This window comes from Capricornis sumatraensis, chromosome 12, assembly GCF_032405125.1.
Source record: "Capricornis sumatraensis isolate serow.1 chromosome 12, serow.2, whole genome shotgun sequence".
Classification (NCBI taxonomy): domain Eukaryota; kingdom Metazoa; phylum Chordata; class Mammalia; order Artiodactyla; family Bovidae; genus Capricornis; species Capricornis sumatraensis.
This window is the reverse complement of record NC_091080.1, coordinates 77,787,406-77,799,989: the sequence shown is the minus strand read 5'-3', so window position 1 is coordinate 77,799,989 and position 12,584 is coordinate 77,787,406. Positions and strand designations below refer to the sequence as shown.

At 36.8% G+C, this 12,584-nt stretch overlaps 1 protein-coding gene across 1 annotated transcript in view; it reads right to left on the bottom strand.

The window, feature by feature from the left end:
* The window catches only part of GPC6 (glypican 6), a 1,216,347-nt gene that overhangs the window by 529,239 nt on the left and 674,524 nt on the right, over positions 1 to 12,584 (bottom strand). The gene's annotated exons all lie outside the window — the stretch shown is intronic.

Here is a 12,584-nt window from a genome sequence, read left to right as displayed (position 1 = left end):
TATGCATTATGGCCAAGCAAATTATTAAGATCCTTATTAATTTTCTTCAGTTTTTAGAGATAAGCAGCAGAGGCTCAGAGGAGCCATTGTTCAAGTACAGGAACAGAAATTCCAACAGAAAATTCAAGCCCCTAAAGTGTACATTACAGTAAACAGCCCAAGCAAAGATGAGGAAGGGGAAATATAACAAAGACATTTCAGAATGTTGGAGCATTAAGAAGAGTAAACTGGAATTTTGCAGCTGGCATCACTGCAGGTAATTGAATGTGTATCTTTGGACGTTCCAGAGTAGGCTGAGGATATGATGTATGAATGGCTTAGGAGAGCTAAAGGAAAAAAATTATTTGTAATGAAGATAAGGTAAGAGCAACAATTCATATGCCAAACAATAGTGGGTCAAAACTATGAGCTTGGTTTAGGAAGAGAAGAAAGGGTTGTTGAAAAGAACCAATCAAAAGTTATAACATTTTTAAATAGCAAGAGGTCTTCTACTCTACCACATTTTTACCCAAATAATTTAAAAAATTTAAGCAACTGGCCTGAGAACAAAAAAATGTGTGAAAAAAATGATTAAAACATATAGATGACTTATTCATGTTGATATCTGGTAGAAACCAACACAATACTATAAGGCAATTATCCTTCACTTAAAAATAAATACTTTTTTTTTTTAAAGATACATGTTTAAAAGCTTATTCTCAGGTTTTTTTCCCTCTAGTTTCCACCCCCATCATTAAAATAATGTTTTGAATTTTATGAAAAAGAAAATTTCGTTTCAGGAAAAGAAAATAGTGGGTTGTTGCTTTAAGAAATATAATATTTATCGAAGTCCAGAGAAAGAAGTAGTTAGAAATGCATAGTTTATTTTTTATTTTGCTTATCATATTTTACAAACAAATGATTCCACTCCTTGTTTTCTGGTGGTAAAGTGCATATTCCAGGTTATTTGAAAGATGGACTTTTAAGTAGAGAAATTAATGGTAGGGTTCTTAGCGAGAAGTCTAAGACATTGTTGGCCAGTTGTTTTGGTTAATTTCAAAAAGAAATCACAAAAATAAAACAAATCTGCTTAGATTTTTACTCCAGGAAAGACATCTTTCTGTTGTTTTATGAATGGATATTTGGGATAGGAATTTTAGAAAAAGAGACCAAGATAAGCTTTTACCCTTAGCTATGACCAAGAACAGGGCCCAATCTAACAAAAAGCCAGTTGTACCAATGTGAGATTTCTTCCTCTTTATTATTATTTTTTTTATTTTTCACAATTCCCCACAGGGATTTCTCTTTGATACTTTGCTCATTATAATCCAGTTTACAGTGGATTGAAAAACACTTTATTTCTTTTCTCCACACTATCTTTATTTGCCCTTAATATTTTTGCATGCTGATACCTCTCCTGCATTCCTTTTTATACAGTATCTAAGTTTTAGCAAAAACCATAAAGAAACTTTGTGTAAACAAAACCTTTGGGAGGAAAGTCAGCATAATACTTCTGAATACATAAGTTATGATCACAATGCTCTGACTCAGATCAAATAGCAGCAGAAAAATGTAAAGGTTAAGGATGAGTAAAAGATTTGCCAACTTTCTATTTTTAGACATCTGGTCATTTCTTTACAGAAGAGCTTTAAAATGGTAGCAGGGGGTACAGTATGTTTTCATTCAAAAATACAGTCTACATTTGATGTGTTTCCATGTCATTTTTGTATTATGACAAAAAATTTCACACCCCTAGAGACTCAACAATAAAAACAGCCCAGAAATTTGAGACAAACTGTGAGAAAGATGAAAAATGAATCACTAGAGAGTCTAAAAGAGATCTGAGACTAACTGAATGTTTGCTATTTTATGTGCCCAAAACTAGAAGTCTTAATTGTGATTCATGAAGCTATTAATTTTTTCTAAGGTCGGAGAGTTAATTGAATAATGATTTTTAATTGAGTGCTAAAGATTCTTAACTCACTTTAAAAAACAAGCAAGTACTTAAATCATATAGATAGTTGAGGAAAATGAAGGGAGCTTTAGGACACAAATTTCATCAGCAATCTCAGATTCATAGCTGAAGGCTGAAGGTGAAGAAATTTGTGTGACTATACATATTATTTTCAGAGGTAAAACTGATGCATTAGTGCAACTGTGAGAGCCTGACAATACTACTTGACCTGTGAAATAATCTAATTTATTATTTTCCAAACTACTGGATTAACCTGTAACTTCTATATAATCAGAAATATGTAAGCATGGTTGGCTGAAAAACATTTCTTAATTAACATATGTTGTCCTAATATTTATATTCACTAGTTAAATAGTTTGAATTTCCATTTCCTCTAAAACTTTGACAGACACAAGTAAAACTGATGTCAGATGAAAATTGGTTGTCTTTGACTGTATGTGAAATGACCTCGTCAGGCCTTTTTATTATCTTATAGCTCTCTGTCAATCATGTTGTTTATGAAGTCTTCTCAGTTCAAACTTTACTGACCAATTTCACTTTCTAAACTTTCTTCCAGTTCCTGTTAACATACATGTGTTTATTCATTCTTTCATTAAACATCTAAACATATTCCAGGTAATATATACCATATTTGTTCATATTTCTGCTTCCTGGATATGCCCAGGTCAAGTTTTGCTGCAAATGTTTCTCCCTCCATGGAATTCCCTTTCTTCTCTCTCCATGTAACTTTTGTCCATCTTTCAAGAATCAGATGTTTCACTCAAGTTTAACTTTTATTTTTAATCACTGGATGTCACAGGAATCTTGGCTACTAAATCCAAGTCATTAGTTACTTAACTAGCTACTTAATTTCCTTGTCAGACATGTCTTATTTCCCTACAAGTTGGCAAGCTCCATGTTAGGGATCCTAAGAAGTATTTTTTGCACAGCACTAAACACAATGAATATTTAGTGTTCAAAATTATGGGTTAAATGGAAGAAAGAATGATCAAATGGCTGACTGACTGACAGAGAAGGACTGAATTTGACTAGTTGCCCAGAAGTCATCAAAGCACATAAATTATATCAGGGAGGTTGAGGCGAGCATACGTTTCCCAAAGGGACAAACAAACATGGCACCAGAGACTTATTTCCATTCAGTATAATACAACAGCAATGCTAGAAGTTTCAACATCGATTCCTTCAGAATCTGTGGTCACAAACTCCTAGTCCACTGCAATGGAGTGAAGTGAAAGTCACTTAGTCGTGTCCAACTCTTTGCGACCCCATATAGTCCATGGAATTTTCTAGGCAACAATACTGGAGTGGGTAGCCTTTCCCTTCTCCAGGGGATCTTCCCAACCCAGGGATCAAACCCAGGTCTCCCACATTGCAGGCAGATTCTTTACCAGCTGAACCACAAGGGAAGCCCAAGAATACTTGCAAAGAAATAGAGAAAACAACAGAATGGGAAAGACTAGAGATCTCTTCAAGAAAACTAGAGATACCAAGGGAACATTTCATTCAAAGATGGGCTCGATAAAGGACAGAAATGGTATGGACCTAACAGAAGCAGAAGATATTAAGAGGTGGCAAGAATACACAGAAGAACTGTACAAAAAAGATCTTCAAGACCAAGATAATCACGATGGTGTGATCACTCACCTAGAGCCAGACATCCTGGAATGTGAAATCAAGTGGGCCTTAGAAAGCATCACTACGAACAAAGCTAGTGGAGGTGATGGAACTTCAGTTAAGCTGTTTCAAATCCTGAAAGATGATGCTGTGAAAGTGCTGCACTCAATATGCCAGCACATTTGGAAAACTCATCAGTGGCCACAGGACTGAAAAAGGTCAGTTTTCATTCCAATCCCAAAGAAAGGCAATGCCAAAGAATGCTCAAACTACCGCACAAATGCACCCATCTCACACGCTAGTAAAGTCATGCTCAAAATTCTCCAAGCCAGGCTTCAACAATACGTGAACCGTGAACTTCCTGATGTTCAAGCTGGTTTTAGAAAAGGCAGAGGAACCAGAGATCAAATTGCCAAAATCGGCTGGATCATGGAAAAGGCAAGACAGTACCAGAAAAACATCTATTTCTGCTTTATTGACTATGCCAAAGCCTTTGACTGTGTGGATCACAATCAACTGTGGAAAATTCTGAAAGAGATGGGAATACCAGACCACCTGACCTGCCTCTTGAGAAACCTATATGCAGGTCAGGAAGCAACAGATAGAACTGGACATGGAACAACAGACTGGTTCCAAATAGGAAAAGGAGTACGTCAAGGCTGTATATTGTCACCCTGCTTATTTAACTTCTATGCAGAGTACATCATGAGAAATGCTGGGCTGGAAGAAGCACAAGCTGGAATCAAGACTGCAGGGAGAAATATCAATAACCTCAGATATGCAGATGACACCACCCTTATGCCAGAAACTGAAGAGGAACTAAAAAGCCTCTTGATGAAAGTGAAAGTGGAGAGTGAAAAAGTTGGCTTAAAGCTCAACATTCAGAAAATGAAGATCATGGCATCTGGTCCCATCACTTCATGGGATATAGATGCGGAAACAGTGTCAGACTTTATTTTTTGGGGCTCCAAAATCACTTCAGATGGTGCTTGCAGCCATGAAATTAAAAGATGCTTACTCCTTGGAAGGAAAGTTATGACCAACATAGATAGTATATTGAAAACCGGAGATTACCTTGCCAACAAAGGTCCATCTAGTCAAGTCTATGGTTTTTCCTGTGGTCATGTATCGATGTGAGAGTTGGACTGTGAAGAAAGCTGAGCACCAAAGAGTTGATGCTTTTGAACTGTGGTGTTGGAGAGGACTCTTGAGAGTCCCTTGGACTGCAAGGAGATCCAACCAGTCCATCCTAAAGGAGATCAGTCCTGGGTGTTCATTGGAAGGACTGATGTTAAAGCTGAAACTCCAATACTTTGGCCACCTCATGCGGATAGTTGACTCATTGTAAAAGATCCTGATGCTGGGAGGGATTGAGGGCAGGAGGAGAAGGGGACAACACAGGATGAGATGTCTAGATGGCATCACCGACTTGATGGACATGAGTTTGGGTGAACTCTAGGAGTTGGTGATGGACAGGAAGGCCTGGTGTGTTGCAATTCATGGGGTCACAAAGAGTCAGACATGACTGAGGAACTGAACTGAACTGAACTGAACAAGACTGTTTCTTGGACAGGGCTTCTCAGGTGGTGCTCCTGGTAAGAATCCTCCTGCTAATGCAGAAAACATAAGAGATGTGGCTTTGATCCCTGGGTTGGGAAGATCCCCTGGAGGAGGGTATGGCAACTCCAGTATTCTTGCCTGGAGAACCCCATGGACAGAGGAGCCTGACGGGCTACCGTCCTTAAGGCTGCAAAGAATCGGACACAACTGAAGCAACTTAGCATGAATGCAGGTATTCCTTGGATAATAGAAAACCTCCCCAACAATCCTTTTGCTGTTTATGCTTGTTGTATTCCTTATATTTTCATGAAAAGTACACTAGAGTTTTAGATTATATGAGTGATAGTAAAGCAAGGATGGATGTAGGCAATGGGAAAAATATAATGAAATATGTGATGGAATAAACACATTAAAAGGGGAATGAGGGACTTTTTGACAAGGTACACTATTAAGCATTTTCTGAGGAAATCACATATGTACCCCCTAAAGGCAGTTAGTCATCTGGCAGCTGAGTCTCCATCCTGGTGTATGGTTTTTAATGAATGAAGGGAACTGGAGACTAGTGCCTCCTAGCTGAATATTCTCCATCCTGAAGGAGTCACTGCAGATGCTGCACCATCTAATAAAGTACATCATAAATCTGGAACACATTGATCTATGCTTTCAACATTTAAGAGAAAAATGAATGCAAAATTCTACCATGAATCTGAAGAGGGTGCATTTTAAAATCACTTATTAATTGGGATACAATGTTAGTACATTTTAAAAGTTAGTGCGCTCTTTAAACAGGAAAACACAATTTCACTAAAAAGAAATACAGTTAATACTTGCAGGAAAATAATACTTAACAGTCAAGAAATTTTGTAAACAAGAATACCAAATCTTGAACTCACACTCTACGCAGCCTCAATAATTGGTTATAAGCTTTAGATAAATGTTAGACTTCCATATAGACATCTAGAAAATTTTTAAATATTTTTTTTGTATGTTTCTCTTGGGATTCCTAAAATTCACTTCAGAGTCTCAACTGTTCTGTCAATTTTTAAAGATGGCTGAGCCAAATGATACTACAAGAAATGAAACTGACATGTGGATAAAACACTAACAGGAAACCTATTTTATTTCTTTGAATATCAATTCAACAAAGTATATAAGGGAAAATATATATTGGTCTTGCTGTCTCATTTAAAATCATATGGCTAATGCATCTTTAGGTAACATTATTCTGATGCTAGGTAAAAGCATTTACATATTATTTAATAAACTACATTTTTTTTTCCTGTTAAACAACTTTTATCCATTTCTGGGGAAAATCTATTTTCAAAATTCTGGGAGAGTATATTTTCCCTTTTGGCTCGTTGAAGTTCAAACTAATCATTTGCTTTTGTAAACAAGCAAGAAATAATCCAAGTCTTACAAAAATATAAAGGTTAAAAACAAAATTTCTTGTGTTTTATGTAAAACTCCACTTATGTGTCAATTACTCTAATAAGGGACCATTTATTTAAAGGTGAAAAAAAAGTTAAACATTTTTTCCTACTATACAATATTTATCCATCTCTGTTCAGGAAAAAGTATATTTTCTGTTTGGTGGGAAGTATTTTCTCCCCCTGAAAGCTGTCTTAGAGCATTTGATAAGGTTTAAATGTCAAACATGAATCCATCCATCAGATCATACCTATGCATAGTTATGTTGTGATAGGGAATTGCTTTTTCCAGAATAGTAAAAGCCAGTTACTTTTCCATAATGTTATCTTTAAGGTGGCATTTGGAGTTCATATTAGCTCTTTAGTTTCACAGAAAACATCCCCCCCACCCCAAGATGTAGCCTTATTTAAACAGCTCTGGAAAACATCATGGCTTATGTAAATGAAGCCCGCCATTAAATAGGTTGGAGGGGTTCAGGGGTGGGGAATACCAAAGGAAGAAAAATACTAAAAATTAAAACACATTTTTTCTTGCTATTCATTTTATTTGAATCAGTTCCCAAGCAAGACTTTCATTTAATTTGAAGAATTCTTTAGAGTCTAACCACATTGATAGCCAGAATGAAGTGACTCCTATAAGAAACATTATGTTTGTTATGTGCTTCTATTTCTGTAACCTATTTACCTCATAAAGCCTGACAGATGACTTCACAGCACAGCCTCAAATTCATGCAGGGTTCACAGTAAAAACTCTAGTGTGAATATTACTAACATTATATATATATATATGTTTTTGCTGTAAGAACTTGGTGTAGAAGAGTATGTCTTAAAAGAGAAAGTGCTTTTTCTCAACATTATGAAGGTTATAAACCACTCTATATGCACTCAGTAACTTTAAAATATTGCTCAAAGGATGGCTGAAAAATAGGTATTTCAGAATAAGATTATCATAAATCAAAAACTGGGAGTTCAAATGAGAAACCAAGATAACACATCACTTTATATACTAGTCGTTAAAAAACAGGGGCTCGATTTGAATTTTTATGTGTAGTCCCAAATACGATTGCATTAGTGTAAACTGGTGATCTTTGATGGCATTTTCTTTTCTCAGACTATGAAACTGTTTGTGAATGTGATTGGAAGCCATGAATTTATCAGTCAAGGAGTTCATGTGAGGGAAAAACTACAGCCACCACCAGTAAAACTGCTGATAAGACTCAATGGCTAAGCAAACTCAGTATTATGGGAAAATATTAAAGCATGAAACAGTGTTATTAAAACATTGATAAAATCATTTCACATCAATGTAAATATATAAGATACATTTATTTTTTATTACATAAGCACTTCAATTTTTGCCATGATATGCATACATGGGTGAAAATGGTTTGATGAGTATATATGTGATATATGAACTTTAAATATAAAGAACTTACAACATAATAGAGAAGTGATTAAAAATAATCTTGTCTGCATTAATCATCTTGGGAGGACTTATATACCTTAATCCCATGATGAAGTCACTATTAAAAAAAAAATGTATGGACTATCTCTCTGGAAATGCTTTCAAGAGTTTGGGATAACTACAGATTAAAAAGTTCACTGCAGTCCATGGGGTCACTAAGGGTCAGACATGATTGAGCGACTTCACTTTCACTTTTCACTTTCATGCATTGGAGAAGGAAGCAGCAACCCACTCCAGTGTTCCTGCCTGGAGAATCCCAGGGACGGGGGAGCCTGGTGGGCTGCCGTCTATGGGGTCGCACAGAGTCGGACACGACTGAAGCGACTTAGCAGCAGCAGCAGCAGAAAGTTCACAGAAAAACATTGTTTCCCATTAATGACAAATTCAAGTTTTGCCAATAGCTAGAAGTTATACAAAGTCACTTTAATTTTTAAAGATATAAGACTGACTTTCCCATTTGGCTTATGACTGGGGACCATGCAGCAAGTTGAAGAGTCATGACCAAAGAGGAAGCCTAAGGAAGATGATGACTTAGTTGATCCCTCAAGGACAATCCCCAATCCAGAAATCTAGAGGCAAACCTATACGGCAAACAGTTGTCCAGAAGAAGCCAAAACATGAACTCAATTAATCACTGAAGGCAGTGTCATCACAATGGGCGAACAGTTGTGTATGGTGCTTGTCTTTCTGTTGAAGTTACCTTTAAGTGACATCTTTGAGTCTGTCTTCCTGTCTAAAGCATTTGATATTCTTTTCTAGAATTTTTAATGATGTGGTCTGTTTTAAAAGTCTTTATTGAATTTGTTACAATATTGTTTCTGTTTGACATCTTGTGTTTTTTTGACCATGAGACATGTGGGATCTTAGTTCCCCAATCAGTGATCGAACCCCCAACTTCTCTGCATTGGGAGGCGATCGTAACCACTGCATCACCAGGGAAGTCCCAGAGCATCTGATAGGTATATGTGCTGCACGTGCTCAGGTGTCCTGGACTGAAGAGAAGGTAAGAAGACAGTGGTTATTAAAAGCTGCTTATGGGGAAGAATTGTATCCTGGATTTTTTTGGGAAAAAAAAGTTTGAGAAGTTCTGCTGCTAAAATTGAAAAATGATAGAAAAAATAAGTTAAGGAAAGTCCTCTATTTTAGAGATGGCAATGGAATCTCAATAAGGAAACTATCCATCCAGTAAAAGGTAGAAGCAAGAAAGAAAGTCCAGGTCTTTGGACTTTAAAATATTTTTTTCTTTAATCATTTCCTATCAGACACTGATTTCTTTATGACATTAGGCAATGTGTATCATGAGATCTTTATGGGCAAGTAGGAAAAACATCAGCTAAATAAAAGTAATGTTCAGATCAGTTCAATTTAGTCGCTCAGTCGTGTTCGACTCTTTGTGACCCCATGAATCGCAGCACACCAGGCCTCCCTGTCCATCACCAACTCCCGGAGTTTACCCAAAGTCATGTCCATCGAGTCGGGGATGCCATCCAGCCATCTCATCCTGTGTCATCCCCTTCTCCTCCTGCCCCTAATCCCTCCCAGCATCAGGGTCTTTTCCAATGAGTCAACCCTTCACATTAGGTGGCCAAAGTATTGGAGTTTCAGCTTCAGCATCAGCCCTTCCAATGAATACCCAGGACTGATCTCCTTTAGGATGGACTGATTGGATCTCCTTGCAGTCCAAGGGACTCTTAAGAGTCTTCTCCAAATATTAGGTGGCTTCAAAACTCATTGGACAACTTAACTGCAAAAGGGGTGAAAATAGACTTGCTGACCTAGAAGAGGTACTAGAAAGAGAACAAAGCCCTTGAGTTGTCAGGATCAACTTTCTATAAAAGGTAACAAATCCTGCCCAAATTTATACACTACATCATGATGAAAGGAGAGGTGATATATTTGATGAATAAACAAAAATTTATGAAATGCAGAAGCCCTTCAAAATAATTAAGTGACTAAGAAGACTATTTTTAAATAAAAATGTTCAGAATAAATATAAAGTTTTGTTCTTTCTCAAGAGAAGTATGACCATGTACATTAAAGACCTTTAAAAAGTATATATTTCTGACATTTTATAGTTACAAATTCATGTTTAGGAAAGAAATGATATTGATGCATTCAAACATGTTTGTATAGGGATGGTTACAAGAGTGCTGTTTATGATAATAGCAAAGAGAAAACTGCCTTACTATTCAGTTAATATGGAAAAGTTCTCCATATTATCATATCAAAAGTAGCTTATGAAGAGGCATTTCTTTAGTGAAACACTATATAGATTTTTAAGAGCTATCATTGAAACGAGTTTGATTTATGAACATACAAGAAGGTTAAGATATGTTGAGAGACAAAAGCAGACTACAGAAGAGTGAATTATATGAACATTTTTGTATCTATCTGCCCACTTCCTGATATCTATAATGTGATTATATAAATTGCATTTTATATATTAAATTGTTATGTTATGCAAAAAATATTGATTGTGTCTAATTTTTTTTAATTTTTGGTTGTTACTAAGAATTAGTCACTAGCACATCTAAATACCAAAATTAATTTTAAAACAGATGCATAAGTATTTGGGCTTCCCTGATAACTCAGTTGGTAAAGAATCTGCCTGAAATTCAGGAGACCCTGGTTCGATTCCTGGGTCAGGTATATCCGCTGGAGAAGGGATAGGCTATCTACTCCAGTATTCTTGGGCTTTTCTTGTGGCTCAGCTGTTAAAGAATCCGCCTGCAATGCCAGAGACCTGAGTTTGATCCCTGGATTGGGAAGATCCCCTGGAGAAGAGAAAGACTGCCCACTCCAGTATTCTGGCCTGGGGAATTTCATGGACTGTATAGTCCATGGGGTCCCAAGGAGTCGGATATGACTGACATAAGTATTTACAGAATTGGAGACGCTGCATGTAACCTATGTTTAATTTCACATCCAGCATAACAAAGCATTTAGTTTCTTTCCTTATTATTAAATCCATATTTGCTCATGGAACACTATAGAAGGGCTTCCCTGGTGGCTCAGATGGCAAAGGATACACCTACAATGTGGGAAACCTGGGTTCAATCCCTGGGTTGGGAAGACCACCTACAGAAGGGAACAGTTACCCACTCCAATATTCTGGACTGGAAAATTCCATGGACAGAGGATTCTAGTGGGCAACAGTCCATGGGGTAGCAAAGAGTCAGACATGACAGAACGACTTTCACTTTTAATATAGAAAGTTCTCAAAAGTTTAGGTGAGAATATAGCTTTCTGATTTTCAAAGTGCCATCATATTCCTTGCAGGAAATCAGGCAAGAAATTACCAATATAAATATTTTTGGAGTGCTTGTATTGGGGCTTTACACATCTAGGTTCATTCTAGGCCAAACATCAGTGTGACCTATAAACATGCTTTTCTAAAATATGGGGATGGTTTAGCAAATTCATTATGGATACACACACACACACACACACACACACACACACACACATAAATGACTGAGAAGGCATACATGTTTTCAAGAAGCAACTAATTTTAAATAAATTGTATAGAGGCAAAATTTCTGAAGTCTTACTGTTCCAAACTGTTGCCTCGAACAGCTGGAGCTGTTCTTTTGTGAGGGAATCTCAGTTTGGCAAATCTTTCTGTGAACCATACAGGGCTATAAAGAAGCAGTGCTGGCATATGGCATGGCCAAGGTACAATTACCAATTGAAAGGTAATTACTCTTGAGGTTCAGATGTTCATAGAGATATAGAGCGGCAAAACCAAAGTAAGCTCACCGAAATCTGAAACATAAGTGGAAAAATTCTTGCCAGCTACGGCCTCACAGAATAAAACACTAAGCATAATGGCATCAGCAGAGTGAAGCAAATTTAGATACTAAACTACACACAACAATGTGCATTCTGAACATTAAAGCACTCGGGTAGTTAAACTGAAGGGTGGCATATTTACCAGTAGCACTTAGGAGCATGGTTTTCATGGTGGTTAATATTACTTTTATATTTTAATGCCTTATTTTGGTTATTTCTTTGCATTTCTACTGGTGTGTCCAAGTTTAGAGGTTTTTTTTCCCCTACTTTTAGTAAATGTTTTAACAAGTCTTACTAGCAGGACAGTACAAATGTTGTTTAGTTGCTAAGTCATGTCTGATTCTTTTGTGATCCCATGGACTGTGGCCCACCAGGCTCCTCTGTCCATGGAATTTCCCAGGCAAGAACACTGGAGTGGGTTATCATGCCTTCCTCCAGGGAATCTTCCAACCCAGGGATCGAACACATCTCCTTCATTGGCAGGTGGATTCTTTACCACTGAGCCATTAGGGATGGCCGGACACTACAAATGAACTATGGCAACACAAAGAACAAAAACAACAATAGAAACTTAGTGTTCAAGAAACTGTTTCTTTTATTAGTTGTACATATATATAAAAGAAAATTCCAGAAAGCATGAGGATTGTGTAACAGAGGAAAAGAGTAAGATCACCTTTTCTCTACAAATAAAGAACTTTCCCTAAACAAAAATTTAAGAAAAAATAGAGCTGAAGACTACAAACCCACTTATAATATGTGATCTCTTGAAGCA